This window comes from Rhinatrema bivittatum, chromosome 6 (assembly GCF_901001135.1).
Source record: "Rhinatrema bivittatum chromosome 6, aRhiBiv1.1, whole genome shotgun sequence".
Classification (NCBI taxonomy): Eukaryota; Metazoa; Chordata; class Amphibia; order Gymnophiona; family Rhinatrematidae; genus Rhinatrema; species Rhinatrema bivittatum.
The window spans coordinates 136327875-136349284 of record NC_042620.1 but is presented as its reverse complement, the minus strand read 5'-3'; the positions used below and the strand labels follow the sequence as shown (position 1 = coordinate 136349284).

Sequence of the window (21410 nt, the reverse complement as noted above, 5' to 3'; positions counted from 1 at the left end):
ACAGACCACACACTGCTACATGTAAAGTACGAGTAAATGGGAAGTAGATTCAGGAAAGACTATGACTATAATGATACACACTTTTTATATCTCCCTTCCTCCCCCCACCCCAAAAAATATGAGAAAACATATTTGGACTGAAAACAAAAGGAAATATAGGAATAAGATCAAAGGAGGAATCACACACCAGACAAGTTGACCTCATGAAAGTTTCAGCTAGTATGGATATGCTGTGCTGTTACATACTGTAGATTCAATGATTTCTTTTATATGTTGCATCAGTTTAATACTCTGTTAGGTACTGCATGGTGAGCACTGCTTGTGTGGCAATGATTAGCTATGCTAAACTCTGTTCATGACATCATTCTCACCAGCCCACATAAAAAATTATTACCTGATGATGGCAGGACCATGAGAAATCCCATTTCAGCTCCAGAAGTCATTTTCACCTTGCAGCACATGCAGTAAAAAATGATTTTGAACCGCCAAGCTAATCAAATAGCACTTGGATGTCACAGAGCAGATACATACATGTAACCTAAAGAGTTAATTTTTACACAGTGTTGCTACATTTAAATATATAACCTATGCTAAGAGATATGTATCAAATGTTTTTCTCTTTTTGACCCCTCATCGGATATAAGGAGGGCTTCCTGTACAAACATTATGACTCAGTGACAGTATAAGAATACCATAAGTACACAGGATTCCTTTTAGACTAAAGCCCCTTACTGAAATATCTGTTCATGCCATGGTCCCACTGCAAATCCTCATAAACCTTAAAAACTGATGGAAGCAGGACTTTATAGTTTAAAAATTTAATACACCTATACCTTACCTGTACATGTACCCATTTTGTACTATTAGAATGAAAAATGAAGAATATTTCATGAGATGTTTTAGCATTTTTTAAATGAATTACCTAATGCATCCTGATCCAAAGTAAGAAATGTATTTTAAAATAAAAGGACAGGAAATATTATATTATCCAAAACAAAGACAGAATCCCATTTTGGTAGCTACAAAGTATTAAAGTAATTTGTACTCACAAAGACAGTGACGTCACACACTTTGCTGCTACAATGATGCCCATACTCAAATGCCATTTAGATGGATAACGTAATAGTTATCCATCTAAATAGCTTACATGGCTATATTTATCCCTAATCTGGTTAAATAAGATGGGAGTGTTCCTGGGGCAAGAAGTAGTCATTCTGATGAGAAGCGGAGTTAATCAGCTAAGTTAACCTAACCGGTTAACTCTGGTCGTTTTGTAAAGCTGTCCTAAAGTTAGTTGGATATACTTATCCAGCTAACTTTAAGATATCTGGGTATATTCAGCAGCATTGCCACGCCAGCTAACTAGCCAAGTCACTCAGCGGCTGAACATGAACCTCAATATAACTGGGGTGAATTTAATATTCATGAGACTAACTGAATAGGTTAGAGTCTCAGATGCTTTATCCATTCATTCATTATACAGTAATCGTGAACTTCCACCAGTCCAGTAGCTGAACAAGTAAATTGAGCATCCTAAAACTGTGTGGGCAGTGAAATACAACATACTTGACAGTTTTAGCAAAATACTTCAAAATTTAGAAACAGTTCAATCAGGAAAAGTACACAAGGAGTCAATGCAACTTCAACCAGATTTTGAAAAGTCTGCCACAGAATAGGGACGAATATTGCAGTCTAAATAATGAGATATCCATTCAAAAAATTCCAGAGTAGAATGAATGCAGAAGAGACAAGGATCTTTCACTGGATAGGAAGTTCTCAAACAAAGGGTCATGGTGTAAAACTGGAAGGGGGGTAGTCTCCAGAGTAACAGAACTCCTTGGTGGATGGAGTGGATCGCGCTTGGTAACAGAAATATTTCAAAAGCAGGAGATAAACACAAAAGCAATGGGGAAGTGAGTATAAAGTCTTGAACCCAAGTAGGGGCATGATGAGCTGCAGGAGGAATGGGCAGACTTAGATGAGCTCTGTGGCCTGCCTCTGCTTTCATTAGCAATTAATCACTTTTTCTTTCATCTGCCCCTCTTGCAATTTCATCGGCGACAGCCAGAGCAGAGGTGGTGCTTTGGGTGCCTGGAACATATTCCAGAGGTTTGTGATTTATCCTACCGCATGTGAGTGGTATTTGCCCTAAGTATGGAGAACCACATTTCCACATTATCATATTAGTACTGCAGCAAATAAACTCTGTAACAGTCCTATGACTGTAAACTGTGTTTGAGGATCCTGGTAATTATACATTTTAAGATTCCACCATCCATACAGAAATGATGTTTTGAAGCAGTGGGTTCTGTTTTCAAAATATTTCCTCCCCATTTTTTTTGTTTTTTTGTTTTTTTACTTCTAGTGCAGGGATATTAATCCGGTCATTTGGGAGTTAATGCCCCTCTTCCGAGACTGCTTAAATGGAACAACTATTTAAAATGGTAAGGTTAGAACGTAAGACCATAAGCATTGCCATACTGGATTGGACCAATGGTCCACTGAGCCAAGCAACCTGTCTCCAACGCTGGCCAGTCCAGGTCACTTGCAAATTCCTAGAAGATCCTAATAGAAAGTCCATTGCATGATGCCTCGCTCCCAGAAGTGAGAAATGAGTAATTGAATCTATCTGGCTAATATCTGTTAATGGTGAATAAAAAGAGAGAGCTCACAGCCTGATTCTTTGAGACTTGGTTGATTGCCAAAAGGATTTTACTGAAAGACAAAGATGAAATGTGCGGTGTCATTGTGGAGGGGGAAGCTTTTGAAAACAGGATCCATCTGCATCAAATCTCTGAACAGAAAAAAAACCTCAAAATGCTGTATTTTACAAAATCTAGGGAGAGAGGCAGATAGTAACTAAAGCAAGGGTAGAAAATTAAAGTGCAATTTAAAAAAAAAAGGCAAATGTATACAGTACTGTTATATTAAATAACATCGTCTTAATTTACAATGGGACATGTAGACTAACCTGGAGGATATTTTGGACTATGCAGTAGAAAAGGGACATTTCAGTATGGGGTACATCAAATAGACAGGTGTGCTGTTATTTATGAACTATACAGTAAGTCAACAGTCATACAAATGAAAATTATACTTAGCACATACAATAATCAACACGTGATATTCTGATTAAAAGATTTTGATGATTGGTTGCATTAAAAGTTCTTGATTTCAAAAAAAGCATACTAAGTCCAGCAAACAACAAAAGCTTTCTTAAAATGCAAACTTTAGCAAATCTGTATACTGCTGTGAGGCAAGTTATACTAAATGAATGTGAATGACAAAAGGACACGGTCTCTTAAAATCTAGGTTACCTAAAACAGTCAGTGCATTAGATTCATCCCAAAACCCCTGCATAAAAGGATGACAAATATTGCTCATTTTCTTAAGGCTATTCCCATTGTTTAAAAAGATTAGCAGCAGTGCAGTCCTGGAGGCTTGGTGGGTAATCAGGAAACCACCATGAAGGAGAAGACATCACCGGGTCTCCAAATAAATGAAGCTCACGCTTCGGTGGCCCCTTCACCGTTTTCATGGGGCTGGAGCTGCTCCCTCTCCTGTTCTTCTTGTGGTGGCCGCACCCGTTTAAAGAAACCAAACTAAAATGTGAATAGAAAAAAATGAATCCGATCAAGTCTCAGTATCTGCATTTTGGTGGTAATTTTGTAACATTGCACAGCAGTTAGACAGCAAATATACGCATAAGTCACACCTCTTTGAATATACTTTGAATATAATCCTCCAACCCCAAGATCCACTGATGTAGGTAAATCTGCTAAAGGCACAATCAACAACCCACATTCACAATTTTTTTTCCCTTGAGTCTGGCAAAACTACATGCATACAATTACACCTGCTATTTGGTGTGCATAGTGTTTACATGCATCCTTTTTAAAATCATACACTATGCACATAAGTCCCAACCCAGGCTCCACCCTAAGAACACTTCTTACATACAGTGTATGTGTGTAATTTTACACATGTGTCGGTCGCACAATTTTCTAATGGGGCCCTTTTTTGCGTGTAAAGCATACTTTTACCCACAGATGTATTTAAAATGTAATAAAGACATGTTTAAAAAAAAAACCCAATGGAAACACACACAATTATTTGACACAGGCTGTAATTGTGCTCACCTTGTACATCACGAAGACCATAAGAGATAAAAGCAATAAGCCTGCTAGAACAGCTAAAATAATAACCCAGACAGGTACTGGCAGGTTAGGTCCTGTAATAACCCATAACACATTGGTGGTTACCTAAAAGAAAACAAACACATCACCTTTTAAAGGACAGCAGCTAGACCCTCTGAATTGGTTTTGCATGTGTTTAAGACTAAGCCTAAGAGTCACACAAAAGGCAAGGCACCTTTTCTGCTAACATAAATAAAGGCACCTAACAACCGCGATGATAAAGAAGAAGCTTCAGTGATAGAGGTCCGATGATCTCTCGTTGGCTGGTATGGAGTACTCTGGTCCAATATCGCCAGTGAAGCCTTCATTACACAGCACTCTCCTCCTATTTCCACAGTCACTATACAATATATAGAATACAATTTATAGCTTCAATCCTCCATCTAGAGTTTCTAACCCATTGCCAATCAGATTCCCACCTCTCTGACTTAAATTGGATAAAACATTATGGAACTGGTACTCGGCGGCCACAAAGAGGCCAAACAGAACTGCACAAGCAGCTTTACCTTGTTACCTACTAGCTGGACATTCAGTCACATCTAGCTGGCAGAATGTGCGGCTCAGCGTACATTTGTGCAGTCTGATTGAGGATGGTTTCTTGTACGACCATATTTAGATGGACAAATTTAACCATTTTGTGCTGAATATCGCATCAAACCATTAAATTTTAACAACTCTGCAATGGGCACGCCCTAAACTGGCCCTCTTTTCTTTTTGTTTGGCTAAATCTAGGCACACAGGGATTTTGTGCGGACGTTTAGCTGGATAATGGGCCTGGGGGTGGGATGTAGGAGATTTAGCCAGTTAGATGTACACAAATATAAAAACAATCGTATCTATGCAGATCTTTTGCCTATCGAGCCCTCTGCATGCAGGAATTGCATAAGCCCCCATTCTTTTATAGCGTACCATTCTGAATTCATTTGAAGTTTTAAAAGAAAAATGAATCAGCTCTGAAAACACCTCCACCCTGATTTTGCCGTTTTCCTCTGTCACAGGTCAGACACTTCCTTTGGCTCCACCGCAGAATTAATGCACAACACAAGATTCAGATCTCAACTTCCAAGTCTGTTCTATCTCTGTGACTTACAAACGTGAACAAATGGATTCTGGAAAGTCTGAGGACGTGCGTCTGATGGGCAGCCACCCAGTACTGCTCTTTCCTTTGATTCAATGCCAAGGGTCAAAAGAAAAGATCTCTGTGAACCCGGGAAGCAAATGTAGTGCTCAGCAGCTCCCCCACCTCCACCTCTCATGGCTCGTTTACATTTTCAGGTCACAGAGACAGCCCCAGACTGTGCATTAAAGCCTTTTCCTGAACTTCCCAATTACCAAAACACACCCAGAATGTATACTCGTATATTCATTAATGCACTGTCCATTGTAAACCTTTCCCAATGTAGTATACGAAAAGACTAAGTAGAAAATTGGGAAAAAGTCAACCAGACCTGTTTTTCTTTCGGCTCATATTCTCTCCCAAGCTGAATGCTTTTCTAGAAGTTATGATCAACTAAAAACTGTGCGAAGGCTGACACCTTGCAACTGCTTGCACTTCATGTGCCTGGCACTAAACAGAGGGAGAGCAATTTCAAATATTTTAGCTGTGGAAATGGGTTCTTTGAACATTGCCCTTCCAGTGTGTGGGTAAAAGTGCACATGTAGCTTTACCTGCATTTAACGGAGGTGTTCCCGGGAGCGGAATAAGGCGGGGGGACTGCACCACCTTGTGTGCTTCTGTATTTTCAAAGTTTTGTGCGTTGGTTTTGTTGGGAGAGAAAAAAAACCCAAAACAGTGCCCGAAGTAAAAGGAGACACAAACATCCACATGTGGGTGCGTCCTTTTCCTTCGAAAACTGGTGCAAAATCCGTGGACAAAAAGTTGCCACAGATTCTGCAGCTGCGCAAGCCCTGGGAACAAATTGTTCACATCAGGACGCAGTCTGTGGACACTTTATGACCCGTGGACTTTGTGCCAATGTTCAGTGGGAGGGAACATGCGCAGCTTCGCTTTGAGACTTGTCATGGGTTCTTTTGTTGGCACCCACTTCTTTAGCAGGTACTTTCTGAAAGGAAAACTGTATATGAAGACTTGAAAATGCCGTCTGTGTGCTTCAGGTTTCCTCCCCCGGCCTAAGCATGTTCCCAGGGCCGCCACCTCCTGTCAGTACAGATAAAAGCACATGCGACATGGAGCAATGCACGGAATTTGATTCAAACTGAGGTGGGCAATCTGCACACAGTAGGACCTACATGAGTAAAATGACTTTGATCGTCATAAACTGCTTTGAAAAATTTCCCTCTAAACCCATTTATTTTCAATTAAATGCATGTGGCCAGAAAATACATCTTTAATGGAGAACTGTATAACAGCCTTTTGCATCTTTTACATCAGACATCTAGTGTGAAGTGCTGTTGAGCTGTAGGAAGCTCCAATTCCCCACCATCTAGATATTATCTGACAACGAGGACTATTGGTCAATTAAGAGATTCTATACAGCCTAAGCATTATTTATTGCTTTCTAAGACATGCATAGGAATTATAGACTAAAGTAAAATTAAGAACCGCAACACAAAATCATGAGATACACAATGGCTACTGCCACGATTCAGTGTGAAAGGTATTATCATAGTTAGCAATGCCTGCAGTTACTAGGCATTAACATCTTTTTAATTTGAGCATCTTTTCAACCATTAGACTGGTGCTTATTCATTTTGTCCTATTTTATTTTACAAATCCTCTTTTTAATAGCAAGGCTGAATTTGTTACTGTGCTCATCATATTAAAAGTTCCACGTTTATGCAGATAATCTCATTACAATGTTCTTGATGTCTGCTCTAAAGTGCCCAGTGGCATAAGCATCTCCTTTTCTGTTAATGAAATGACCAATCCCTGTTCAGAGCTCACTGACAGGGAAGGAGCCAATCACCATTCAGTACCAGGATAGATCTCTTCCCAGAGTGAAGTGAAAAATGAATACTAAGTGCCAGTACTTGTCAGCTAGACTGGCACTTAGTATTCAGCAAAGCAAGAAGAGGTAAGACCTTTTTGTCCTCCTGATCCACTTCAGGGGATACATTTTGGGTTCCAGTGAGGGGATTTTGGCAGGGAGGAGAGGGATTTTGGCCAGTATTTTCATTAAGTGGAGGATATTGAGCTGGGTTTGGATTTGGATCTAGGTATCATAGTGGATAATACTCTCAAATTGTCAGCTCAGTGTGCTGCAACAGTCAAAAAAGCAATGTTAGGAATTATTAGGAAGGGAAATGTCATAATGTTTATGTATCGCTCCATGGTGAGACCGCACATTGAGTACTGTGTACAGTTCTGGTCACCACATTTCAAAAAAGATATAGTTGCACTGGAGAAGGTACAGAGAAGGGCGACCAAAATGATAAAGGGGATGGAATAGCTCCCCTATGAGGAAAGACTAAAGAGGTTAGGACTTTTCAGCTTGGAGAAGAGACGGCTGAGGGAGGATATGATAGAGGTCTTTAAAATCATGAGAGGTCTGGGAACAGGTAGATGCAAATCGGTTATTTACACTTTCAGATAATAGAAGGACTAGGGGGCACTCCATGAAGTTAGCATGTGGCACATTTAAAACTAATCAGAGAAAATTCTTTTTCACTTAACGCACAATTAAGCTCTGGAATTTGTTGCCAGAGGATGTGGTTAGCGCAGTTAGTGTAGCTGGGTTTAAAAAATGTTTGGATAAGTTCTTGGAGAAGTCCATTAACTGCTATTAATCAAGTTGACTTAGGGAATGACCTCTGCTACTAATGGCATCAGTAGCATGGGATCTTTTTAGTGTTTTGGTACTTGCCAGGTTCTTGTAGCATGGTTTGGCCACTTTTGGAAACAGGATGCTGGGCTTGATGAACCCTTGATCTGACCCAGTATGGCAATTTCTTATGTTCTTATTTAAGGCTTTTTTTAAGGCTTTTATATACCGATGTTCCTGTAATAGTACATATCACTTATGCCTGTTCCTGTACTAGTATATATCACTTATTCCCTCATGCCCCATGGGCATGAGGGAATAGGAATCATGCATGTCCGCTACTATTTTATGTTGAAGTGGCAGGAGAGTGGAATCTAGTGTTGCTTGAGTCTGATTGATTTTCAAAAGTGTTAATCAGGATAACTTTATCCAGGCACTTTAACCCTGCTAAGTTCTGCTGAATTTCCAAAGTTATCCAAATAACTTTGCTGCTTGCTGGGCTTTTTAATATGGCCTTAACGTAAATAAAAAAAGAATCACCATCACAATCATCCACTTTTATAGACTGCCCCCAAACAGGATTCCCCCGTACTTTTGGTGAAGGTGGCATGGGCAGTACTTTAGACTTATTACCAGAGAGGTGCTTAACTGCAAAGTTATGGTGTGCGTGTGCTTGAAAGTCTGCCTAATGAAAAGGAAGTACCTGCGAGAGCCGAGACTGAAAATAAAGAGGTCCATATTCCGCTGCTGTGCAGTTTGGCTTGTTAGCCAGAAAAACGTATCTGGTTAACTTAACTCATATATTCAGTAGCGTGGCCATGGGGCTGAATATATCCAACTATCTTAAAGTTAGCCGGATAAGTTTATCTGGCTAACTTTAGGACAGCCCATTGGACTGACCATACTTAGCTGGATAAGTTAGCCAGCTAACTCTGAATGCCATCTGCATCTCACATGCAGATGGCATTAGCAGCATGCCATCTGCACGTGAACCTTTTGAAAGCAAGGTGCCTGTGTACTGCTCATATACACCCAGAAAACATCCCCCTCCCTCCCGGAATGCCTCTTTTTTTTTATGCAGACAAGTCTAGGCGTGTGATGACTCATGGTGCTTCATTCTACTTTTCCCTACACAACAGGTGACTAGGTCTTTGAAAATGTACCAACTGAATAGCCTGAAAGATTCCTCGTAGAGTGGACAGAAAGCGTGACCAGGCCCAGGCGTACATTACCACTCACCTCAGTGGAATTGCTGATGTCAGCGTGCTGAAAGTTCTTATAAGGAAATTCTATAACGCTGAACGAGGCTGATGATTTGAGAGAATACGAACGATTTTGGTTTTCGCTCTGTGCCAAACACACAATAATAAGATTATCATTTCTCTACTAGGGCAATACACTACTTTTTGAATATACAGTCTTATTTAAAAAAAGAAAAAAAAAAGTAAGGGAAGAAGCATTAGGCGCTGAGCACACTCACATTCATGAATGTCTGAGTCCAGAGTCGTGACCTCACATACAGGATTGCCCGCTTTCCCCGGTCAAGCCGGCCAACCTGGCAGGTTATTTTTAAACATTCAGCGGTTCCACAGCCCTGGAAGCAAAAAAGGAAACAACCTCAGTGATAAAAAGTCACTTTAGCTTATTTCATATACTTAAATAGAACATGACCTTGTTAAGAAAGGTTCTAACCTTCCAACGACCTTCACTAATATGATTCCAAAGGTAATTACGGTACATCTCATTGACAATTTACTGCTTGTCTAGCCTATCCACCATGTCACTTCACTGGAAGACACAGCCTTAGGTGTGAATGAGAAATGCCACTATATATGGTAATATAGAACAGATGCTCTGTAATATTGTGGCTGCTAGAACCAAGGTGAGTAGTAATATCATCTATGTTAGGGTTTATTGGAGAGAAAATCTATTTAAATAACCTTCACCTTCAGTTTTCAAGTGACAAAAATTGTATATGTGGAAATATGTATATGGGGAAATGTGGAAAAGAGGATTTGCATTCAGACAACAACCAACAAGGACTGAACTTCACAATCTGGGTAAACAAATAAGCGTGGGGGTAGCTTGTTTATTACGGCAGCTACTACCCTAAACCAATTAAGCCTGATAAATCACTTTGCATGCATATACAGCATTGCTCTCTGCTTAAACGGCAGGGAGAAATGTGGAAAAGAGGATTTACATTCAGACAACATCCAGCAAGGCATTGATCTGTGCAGTCTGGGTAAACAAGCATCGGGGTAACTTGCTTGATGTGGCGGTTACTACCCTTAACCATTAAGCCTTATGCTCAGCTTTGATGCAACTCCAACATTACTCTCTGCATCAATGGCTGAGGGTGGCAGGAAATTTGAATCAAACAGTTACCAACAAGGGCCCTGAACTTGGTGGTTGGTGAAACAGATAAGTATGGGAAAATAAGTGTGAGAGCTTGCTGGGCAGACTCGATGGGCCGACTGGTCTTTTTCTGCCATCAATTCTATGTTTCTATGTATATCTTCAGGAGGCTGCACAGAAAATACAGTAAGAAATTCTTGAGAAGGGTGAGGAAGAGGAAAGTACACTTTTGGTCTGTGCCTTTAATCAATTTAAATTCTAGTAGCAAGATTAACTCCCATGTAAGGACATAAGAATGGTTCCAATGGAGAGAGGCACCAGATGCCAAGTTCCCAACTAGTTAGACAGAGACAAACGCAGTTGTGAAAGGCGAGACCATTTCAAAAGAGTGTATCTGCTTTCAAAGCTTTCTCACATAAGAGTACAAAGCCAATTTTTAAAACATACTGCTTCCAGGCACTGTTTAAAATGGCCTATCCGTATTTCCTGAGTTACAAATGGCAATTCTACATGAACAGCAGCATGAAGCAGCAGCAGAGGTCTGTGGTTCAGTGCTTTACAGCAAATGAGACAAAAATAAAATAGAGAGGTCAATATTCAGTTAGCTGGAGGGCAGCAAAGTTGCTCGAGTAAAACTTGTCCATATAAATTTAACCAAATTCAGTGGAACTTATTGTATAAAGTTATCTGGATAAATATGCTGCTCACCAACTCATGGCTTAATTTTAAAAGGCCGGCGTTCACCAATACCGGTAAATATGCATGGCCGGGCCGCACGCGTGCTATGCGCATTTTCAAAGCACCGTGGCCAGGCGTGTATCTCCTGCTACACACAGAAGAGCTGGCTTTGAAAAAAGGGGCGAGCTGAGAGAGGGCTGTGGTGGGGTCTGGGTGGGATGTGGGCGGACTGGGACAGCACCATTAGGCCGGCCCGTGCAACGAACTGCTATTCTGGAGAGCAGGTAAGTTGAAAAACAAAAGAAAAGGTTAGTTAGGGGGGTTTTAGGGGTTGGGCCCGGCTGAATGGAGACCTTGTTTCCCTCCATGGCCCTCTGCCAAGGAGCTCTCCTGTCCTGACCTGCATTCCACACAGAGGGGCCGGGCATCCAGCCGTGCCGCATACAGGCCACCGGCACGCTGCCATTTTCTGCTTTGGCGCCAATATGGCTTACCACTCGCTGCATAACTCACCTGAGGCCACATACGTGGCACCAGCACCGCCCGGCACACAAGACAAAGCCCTCGCAACTGCCGCCGCACCAAAGTTGGCTCCAATTGGTGTGCTAATAGGATCTCAGTCGCCTCACCAGATGCCTGCTGCCGGCCCTCCACAGTCACAAGTGAAATCACAGGCGCAACTCAGTCCCCCCAATCCTGTGCCTGCGTCGGGTCAACACACTCACCCGGGGCCCTGGGCTGCTGGCACACTAACGAAAAAACGCTCCCTTCTGCCAGCATGGACCTGCCGTCCAGTCCCACTACTGTTGGATCCAAGACTGTCTTCCCTGCTGTTAATATACTCCTCTTTTTTTTTATCTTTCTTTTTTTTTTAAACAAAAACTTAATTAACTGAATTACTTTCCTGAAAGGACCAGTGGTATCAGAGAAGGAAGCCTCGGAGGGTCAAGGGAGCCAGACCCCTGGCTATCAGGCCCTCCGGTACGATGCGGATGAAGCCCAGCCAGGGGTATCCAACCCCCTGGTCACCCAGCTCCACCTGAGGGATAGCCCACGAAGGCATGTAACACCTCAGGGAGCTTCCGCCATCCTCTTCTGACCTAACACCTAACTTTTTATTTTATTTTAACTAGACTGCAGGTTTGCATCTCTACCATCTGCTAGAGTCAGAGAAATACTGACAGATAGCAGTGCTTCAAAGTTTTGTTCTCTGACTGGTGCTGGTAGGAATGCAAAACCCACATGTCTGGACTAATCTGGGTATGTTCAGGAAAAAGGCCCTGACCCACTCAGAACTCCGGCACACAGGGACAACCACTGTGGGACAGCCTGCACTCCTCTTACATCTTTTATCCGCTACTGGGCCCTTCAGACGGCCTTTCTCCCCCCCCAAAAAAAAAACAAAACTCAAGTGGCACAGAGCCCAAGTGGTTCAGGCACTGTACACTGAGTCGCTTACCATAATGCTCTCAGCGGGATAAAAAAAACCCCTGCTGAGCCCAGGGCTCACCAAAACGCGGGAGAGGCAAAAGTAGCCCTTCTCCCCTTACCACCAACCATTCCAGAGGAAAGAGCCGTCCTTCAGAACTCTCAGGCCTCCCGCTTCTTACCTCAGTTCCTCTGGCTCCTGCTCTTACTCTTTTTTTTTTTTTTTAACTTTAATAAACATAAGCAAAACTTCGCTTGCATGGAACACAGAGCTGTCCAGCACTCTAGGAAGAACAGCCTGATTCAAAAAAAGGAGAGGCAAACTGAGAAAAAAAACCCAGCTGCCTTGAGCCCACAGCTGCCTTAGCCTCGTGAAGGGGAGGGATCTGGACCACCAGGTTTACATCCCAAGGGACAACAGAGCGAGCATACAGAAAGGTCACTGACCCCCCAGCTTGTCCACCTCGACCAGACAGGAAAGGATCCACCAGAACCCAAAAAACCCCTGGGAGGAAGGGCCCACCAAAATAAAGTACTCTCCAGACTGCAGAACAACAGGTTTTGCACCATCCACCATCTGCTGGAGAAGGAGAAATACTGAGCAACTGCAGGTGGCACCAGGGTTATGTAGCAGTGTCAGTAAAACTTTCTCTGTCTCCATCTGCTGGCAGGGATGTATAAACCCAGGAGTCTGGACTGATCCAGGTACATGCAAGGAATACAATTACTACCTCTGCCTTGTAGACTCCCCCATCTCCCCCCCCCCCCCCCCCAAAGTTGAGGGCCAGTTTTGAGATTTAATCTCTGGGATGGAAGCAACTGCAGCCGAATATTAACAATCCAACCTCAGACCATGTCTGCTCTGCTATCAGGCTCTCTGGTGATCTCTTCCCTCTCTTGGCTTCTGTTTAGGATACAGTATGGGAGAGAGCACAGCAGACACTGCTCAGTCTCACACTGGCTCATTAACATTCAACTGCAGCAGCTCCCCTCCCAGATGGGACCTCAGGGTCAGCCCCAACTGGGAAAAAATAGTGTGTGAAATAGAGCAGGGAAGGGAGAGGTTAGGAAAAGTCTCTGCTGGCTGTGGTGCAGATAAAGTGCAGCGTGTGCAACTGCAGAACAGGCCATGCTTCCTCTTCATCCTCCAGCAATCACCATCACAGCCGGGGACTGGTGCTGGTGCATGGACCAGAGGTTGAGAAACATTGTCTTAAAGTGCTGCTTCCCATTACTTCGTGCATTTTTGGGCTGTTTTGTGGAAAACATTTTGGCTCAGAAACTCTGTGATACACGTAAAGCAGTTAACCTTTTGGCATGCAATTACCTCAGGCTACAAAACTCAGGCCGCACGCATGCACAGAACTGAAAATATGCACACAGGCCAAAAATGGGCGCTAAAACAAATCACATGATCCCCTTTTCAAATTAGTATAGAAAAATGGCATCATGAGTACAGGCATTCAGTATATTTATATACATTCACAGCACAAGATTTAAAAAATATATATATTTGGTACACATTGCAAAATGAACAAAAACATTCCAAGATAATTTTCAGAATCAGGACCCTGAGGGGCATTCATAAAAACTGAAGTTTCAGTATCATGGTTACATCAGCTTGAACATTTCTCTCCCTAATGGTGTGCCTAGGCTATCGTCGATTCGGTTTATTTTCTGATATTCAGGAGCCTGTGAGCATCCAACAAAACTTTTCCTTATTTTTGCAAAATTAACTAATGTATATTAAGATTAAAGTGCCTGCAGGATTTGACTGTTGGATATTTAAGAAGCTTTTCAGAACATAAGATCTATAAAGAGTTCAATCACTTATTAGGTTCAGTAATACCACCTGCCCCAGCAGAACTTACTAGGGTCTGCACGTTGCCTTCTGCTGCAGTCACATCTCGTCGATTAATGTTGTGGCGATTTCGGTCATCAAATGCATGCGTTTCATTTGCTTCTTCTTTCTGAGGGGTTGACATCTAAGTTACATTAAGAAAAGCTCATTAGCAGCATTCAATAATGAACTTAAAATTTACTCACATAAAAATAAAGATTCATGAATGCAGAAAGAAAAAAATGCACCTTGTCAAGCTGGTGTCCTCGAAACAGAACTTTTAATCATTTTCTGAAAGTTTTGGGACTTCAGCGTCTAGGGTTAATTTTCAAACTGCCCTCCCTGATACAAAGCCCCTGGGTACTCTTTGGAGATCATTTTCAAACTGCTTGCATAGCAGTAAAGGCTGTGAGTACATTGTACACGCAGACTTTACTGAGAATTTTGACTTGCATGCATACTTCACTTTGGAAATACTTGGGTAATGGGCTGTCTACGCACACAAAGACTTGTGCCTGCTCCAAGTGAGGCAGAACTCCTGTGTAGCAACGTATGCACATGCAGCCCAATGTTATAATGCAACCCATGCAGGACCAAAGTGCACGTGTAATTTCAGCCTTAAATTTTAAAGTTGACTTGACGTGTGTAAGTCCGCTATGAAAATTAGTGGGACTATGTGTACCTTAGTGCAGCAAAGGCACACACATTTACTGCTGCTAGACAGTAGGTGCAATTGTCCACATGGACATTCACATGCCTACTTTTGTAAATTGAAAGTAGGTGCACAAATTATTTCCCTGCCCCTGGGAAAGCCTCTTTTCAGTATGCATAAAAGTATTTACAAAATCACTTCTATGTGTACTTTTATGTGTACAACCCCCAAAGTAATTTTCAAAAGGCCATTTTATGCATGTAAATGCTTTTAAAATTGCCCCCATGCTTTTTCAAATTAACTCCGCCCCGGAACATCTATTTAGCGTGCGTGCAAAAGTAAATACGAAACAGAGTTACATGTGTACTTTTATGTGCATACCCATCAGTTTCCTTCTCCTCGGGGGAGGGAGGAAGACTTTGTTCTGTTTGGTGTCAAAATGGGCCCCCAGGTACTCTATAGATTGAGAGGGCTGAAGATTGCTCATGCCCATGTTCACGACCCAACCAAGTTCCTGCAGTAGGTTCTTGACTCTGCTGGTCACCTGCCGGCTCTTTTCCAAAGACTTTGCCCTGATCAGCCAGTCGAAGCAAGGGTGTACCAAAATCCCTTCCTTCCTCGGTGTTGCCGCCATGACCACCATAATTTTGGAGAATGTTCTGGGGGTGGTTGCTAGGTCGAAAGGTAGCGCTCTGAACTGGTAATGGTGACCCAGTATCGCAAAGTGTATAAAACGCTGGTGATCTTGATGGACTGGAATGTGAAGGTAGGCTTCGGAGAGGTCCAAGGAGGTTAGAAACTCTCCTGGTTGTTCTGCCATTATTATGGAGCAAAGAGTTTCCATGCGGAAGAGTAGTATTCGCAGGTGACAGTTGATGTTCTTGAGATCCAAGATGGGTCGGAATGATCTTTCCTTCTTGGGATCGATAAAATAGATGGAATAACACCTCGTATTTTGTTGGGGCATAGGAACCGGAGTTATTGCCTTCAGACTGAATGGTCTTGTCAGAGTGGCTTCCACTGCCAGTCTCTTGGTGTGGGAGTGGCAGGGTGACATCATAAATTTGTCTCGAGGGATGCTGCAGAACTCCAGAGAGTAACCTTCTCGGATGATGTTTAGTACCCATTTGTCCAACATGATCTCGACCCATCTTTGGTAGAAGAGGGCAAGACAACCCCCTATTTCCTCTTCCTGTGGATGGGTCAGCCCATTCTCATTGGGGAGCATGGCTGGAGCCTGTCCCCAGGCTTGTAACTCTCTTGGTCTGTCAGTTCCGAAATGGCTGGGACCTTCCAGAGGGATGAGGTGCCTGGAACTGCGAGTTCCTGTAGGGTCTAAAGCGTTGTGAGCCTCTGCCCTTGGTTCTTCTGGGGGAAGGGCGCTGAAATCTTTTACTCCTGTCTTCCGGTAGCCAAGGCACTGGGGATTTGCCCCATTTGCTGGCTAATTTCTCCAATTCGCTTTCGAACAAGAGAGATCCTTTAAAGGGCATTCTTGTGAGATTCACTTTAGAGGTCACGTTAGCAGACCAATTCTGCAGCCATAGTTGTCTTCTGGCTGCCACTACCAAGGCTACTCCTCTGGCTGAGGTATGTACCAGATCTGAGTTTACGCCCATCAGGAAGGCTGCTGCAGGTTCCATCGTCTCACCGGTATACGTTCCAGAGTTATTTGCCTCTTTCGAGAGGAGCAAGCAGGAACGTGCCACCGTGCGCAGCAGGAAGCAATCTGCAGTGTCATTGCTGTTGTGTTGAAGGCCTGCTTAAGAATGGATTCCAATCATCTATCCTGAGTATCCTTCAATGTAACCCCTCCCTCAACGGGAATGGTTGTTCACTTTGAGACGGCACAGACCATGCGTCCACTTTCGAGAAATGCAGGCGTTCCTTGGTCGCTGGTTCCAGAGGGTATAGGGCTTCCAAAGCCCGACCCCCTTTGAAGCTGGCCTCCCGGACGTCCCACACCAGGTCAATCAGTTCCTGGATGACTTCCATCATTGGGAAGTAGCATGAGGCTTTACGAAGGGACACCAGGATGGGGTACTTCTTTGGTTCCACCATAGGGTCCGTGCCTGGAATACCCAGAGACTTCAGAGACTGGGAAACAAGAGCTGGTAATTCATCCTTGTGGAAGAAGCAAAGCATGGTTCGGTATGGTTCCAGGCCTGGAGGGATTTCTCCTTCTTCCAGGGAGCCGCCATCATCATCTGAGGTGTCTGGATCCCTGTCAGGGAAATTCTTGGTTAGGCGAGGCATGTCTCGAGGCATCCAAGCAGGGCCGGGAAGATCTTGTGCTTCCGGCAGGGGTTGAGCCCAGGGCACAGCCGGGGCTGATTGCGCCTGAACGAAGGCTTGCAGCCCTTGGAAAAATTCTAACCAGGAGAAGGTCAGTGGGTCCATGTTAATCCCAGGGGGAGTCGCAGTAGGGACCCCTGAGGTGCCCTCTTGTGGAGAAGCCATCTCAGAGAAGCATAGATCCAGGGAGCATGGGTCTGGAACTGTAGCAGTTCCAGACCCATGCCCAGACAGTGAGGGAACAGGCTTTGGTTCTCCCTGGGCTTCTTCGCAATGCTGACACAGGCAGGACCCAGTTCAGGCTGCACTGCTCTTATGTGGCAGGCTGTGCAAAGAGAGTGCCTTCTGGCCTTCTTGGACGCCGGTGTCATAGCCTCTATGTCTAGGCGCACAGGTAATGTGCTTCAATGCGCGTGTGTGGATGTAAGCGCGGCTGTGCTTGTCGTGTGCGCGGTGTGCGCTCAGTTGTGTGCGCTGCTGTGCACGCAGCTGTGCGCGTGTCTGTATTGGACGTGAACAAGCTAGGCGCATTGGCCGCCTGGCCTGCCCCGCGCGTTCTGCCTGTCGAGAAGGGAAGATGGTGCCGATGCCTCCCAAGGGTCTCCATGTGGACCCCTGCACCGGACCGGGGCCTAGTCCAAGCAGGGCTGCTCAACCTGATTGGTGCGCCCTTTTTACCTCGCCGGAAGAAAAAAAAAACAGAATCGGTACAGCAATCCGAGCCTCGGAGACCTGAAATTAAGGTTTTCTGTTTACCTGGTCTCGGCGCTTACCGATCGTGTGCCGGGACGATCTCCAGCTGCAGGGGGAGAGGGCTCTGCCTTTACCGCCGCGCTCAGATGTGCTAAGTCTATGCCGGGAAACGGCTACCAGACCAAGGCACACTTCTGAGGGATATCGGAACCACCTCAGGAATTCTCAACTGGGGGAGGGACCCTTAGGTTTCATCACAGGAGAGCGGGGCTCGATCTTCTTTAAGGTAAAATTTGTTTCTTTTTTGCTGTCATTCTTAACACTATTCTAGTGTGTGGGATAGTGTCCGCATCTGCTAGGAGACAGAGAGATACTGCAGGGGTATATCTAGAGTGATGTCAGCTTTAAAATCTGACTCCGTCTCCCATCTGCTAGCAGAAGAGCATATAACCCATTGGTCCTGAGTCCATCTGGCTACACACTAGGAAAGTATGTGTACAAGCTGTCCTACACAAGTTATGCCTGGCTTGGAGCAGGTATCGCTTTGTATGAGGCAATCTGTGCGCATACTCGACCAATTGCCCTAGGGGCGGATTTTAAAAGGCGCGCGAATAGCCTACTTTTGTTTGCGCTCCAGGCGCAAACAAAAGTACGCTGGATTTTAGTAGATACGCGCGGAGCCGCGCGTATCTGCTAAAAACCTGGATCGGCGCGTGCAAGGCTATCGATTTTGTATAGCCGGCGCGCGCCGAGCCGCGCAGCCTACCCCCGTTCCCTCCAAGGCCGCTCCGAAATCGGAGCGGCCTTGGAGGGAATCCTCTAACGCCCTCCCCTCACCTTCCCCTCCCTTCCTCTACCTAACCCACCCCCCCGGCCCTGTCTACACCCCCGCCTTACCTTTCTCCGGGGATTTACGCCTCCCGGAGGGAGAAGTAAATCCCCGCGCGCGAGCGGGCCTCCTGCGCGCCGGGCCGCGACCTGGGGGCGGGTACGGAGGGCGTGGCCATGCCCCCGGACCGCCCCGGGCCGTAGCCACGCCCCGTACCCGCCCCCAAACGCTGCCGACACGCCCCCGAAACGCCGCGACGACCGGGCCCGCCCCCCGACACGCCCCACTCGGAGAACCCCGGGACTTACGCGAGTCCCGGGGCTCTGCGCGCGCCGGGAGGCCTATGTAAAATAGGCTTCCCGGCACGCAGGGCCCTGCTCGCGTAAATCCGCCCGGTTTTGGGCGGATTTACGCGAGCAGGGCTCTGAAAATCCGCCCCCAAGGATTTTTAAAAGAAACTTATTTGCTTAAGCTCCCTTTGAAAATCCTCGGTAAAGTTTGCATGCACAAAGTACATGCAGAATTTACCACTATGTGAACAGTTAAAAAAAAATTACCCTCACTACGAGGAAAACTTTCAAACAACTCCACATGATCCCATATATGCGCGTATATGAGTGTGTGGAGATCTACTATAACATTTTACAACCTGTACATATCTGGTCCACCCCCCAACATATATGCATTTGTTTCAGTCAGTATGAAAATTAGCAATGCACTGAAAGCGCATACTTTTTCTATTATATAAACATATGTGCACATATTTTATGAGCTAAAAAAATGTACATTTCGATGAAATTGCCTAATTCGGGAAAAACGATTGCACATCCCTAATCACTTATGAAGCTGCATTCTAAACTGTGCTGACCCAATTCTTGGAACACACCATGTCAGTAATGTCCTCCCGGAGTAGCCAACTTCTTAGATGCATGCAAGAGAGCTACTGAAATTCTTAAGCACATAGTCAGAAGCAGATATGGCTTACCTTAATATTTAATGTGTTGATCGCCATGTCTGAAGAGCAGTTCATGGGCCCATCAATTTCATACTGGATTATGTAGAGCAGAGTGTTGTTGTTATATTTGTAAGGCCACTCGATATTGAGTATGGCCTTGCTGAACCCACTCGGGCCATTGTTTTGCAGCTAATGAGAAAACAGAAAATCAGCTACACAAGCAGTCCCTTGATATATGGAAGTGATACATTGCCACAGTTTTTGATATACATAGAAATTCTGTAATTTGCAACGCATTTTCTCCACAGATTTCCATGTACATTCAAGGAGATATAATAAAGCATATAAATTAATGCAGAACACTTTTTAGTCACTTTTGACTCATTTTGCTACCTCACATGTTCTTTATTAATTTCTTCTTTTAATGAAATTCCATTATAGCAGTTTCCATTCCATAAACTGAACTGAGGTCTCAAAAAATTACATTCTGTTAAAGCAAAATTCTGTAAGCGAGTATCTGTTTAGCAAGGAATTGCTGTATTTTAAAAATCTCAAATTGCTGGTCAGATGTTTTGAGTTGGAGGCAGGTTGTATCTGAAGATTCTGGTATTTGTACATGTTAAAAGGTAAAAGAAAATGTATGCAACACCTCAAATATATCACAATGAACACAAACGAACATAACAAAAGTACTAATTTGTTGGCAGAATTGGAATCAGAAATGTAAATGTGCTATGTGGAGATAATCCGCTGCCTCTTGCCCTCAAGTGAAAGCGTGCCGTCATTTTTTGAAGCAAGAACATAGCCTTAACAACTGAATTTGCACGTTTGACCTCTAAGGAAGGCAGCGCGTATTGCCGCTGAAATGCTGGCCGTGACAGGTAATGCTAGCAGGAGCATTTTGACTTTGAAATGGTAATAAGAAGTGCTAGCTACAGACAAAGATTAAGTGTATGATTGTAGGAAATTAAAAATGATAAAAGGTTTACTATGCTTCAGACAGATTGTTTGTATTTTTGGTTGGCAGATATTATTTAAAAATGTTTGCGCACGACTAACAAAAAAGTGAATCGCCTGATATCCACAAAAGAGCGTGCCTTCTCTATAGCAGGACCCACCCGCTGGAACTCCATGCCGCCAGACCTCCGTCTTGAGACATGTACTCAAAAATTCAAAAAAAAGCTAAAAACATGGCTTTTTAAATAAGCATTCCCAGAATAATCTCTTTTCCCCTCCTCAACTACACCGCAAGCTCCGCTCCTCCACCAAGCCCCCCTTCCCCCTCATTTTGCACCTCTCTCAGGGTTCCCCCCTCATCCTGCCCTCCAACCCCCAGAACCTTGCTGCCCCCTCCCCCCCCTTACAGCAAAATAACTCCTGCCGCAACTTGTAAATAATTTGTGCAATGTTTTTTCTTAAGCTCTTCTGCTCTCCTTCCTAGTTGCATTCTCCCTGTTCAATGTACCTTCTTTCTTGTTTCGAGTTACATGTAAACCGATATGATGGTCCCACGAATACCAGCATATAAAAACGTTAAACAAACAAACAAACAAACAAACAAATAAATAAATAAATAAATAAATGACGTAGCAGTGCTGTGGCCTGATATCTGCTGGAAGCCCATTGAGGGCAAGAGGCAGGGGATTATCTCCACATAGCACATTTAAACTTCTGATACAGATTCTAACGAATATAGTACTTTTTGTGTACCTTTACACCTTTATTTATGTTTATTGTGAAAAGTAAAAGTAAAACATATCCTCC

General features: G+C 44.0%; 1 protein-coding gene across 1 annotated transcript in view; it reads right to left on the bottom strand.

Moving 5' to 3' along the window:
• Window positions 1-802: 802 nt before the first annotated feature.
• ITGAV (integrin subunit alpha V) overlaps window positions 803-21410 on the bottom strand; it is a 182176-nt gene continuing 161568 nt past the window's right edge. Inside the window, exons 25-30 of the mRNA XM_029605959.1 lie at window positions 19677-19835; window positions 14254-14367; window positions 9399-9512; window positions 9158-9265; window positions 4140-4262; window positions 803-3602 (exon numbers count right to left, since the gene is read on the bottom strand). The gene's annotated coding sequence lies outside the window, so the exon portion shown is untranslated. The remainder of the gene's footprint in view (window positions 3603-4139; window positions 4263-9157; window positions 9266-9398; window positions 9513-14253; window positions 14368-19676; window positions 19836-21410) is intronic.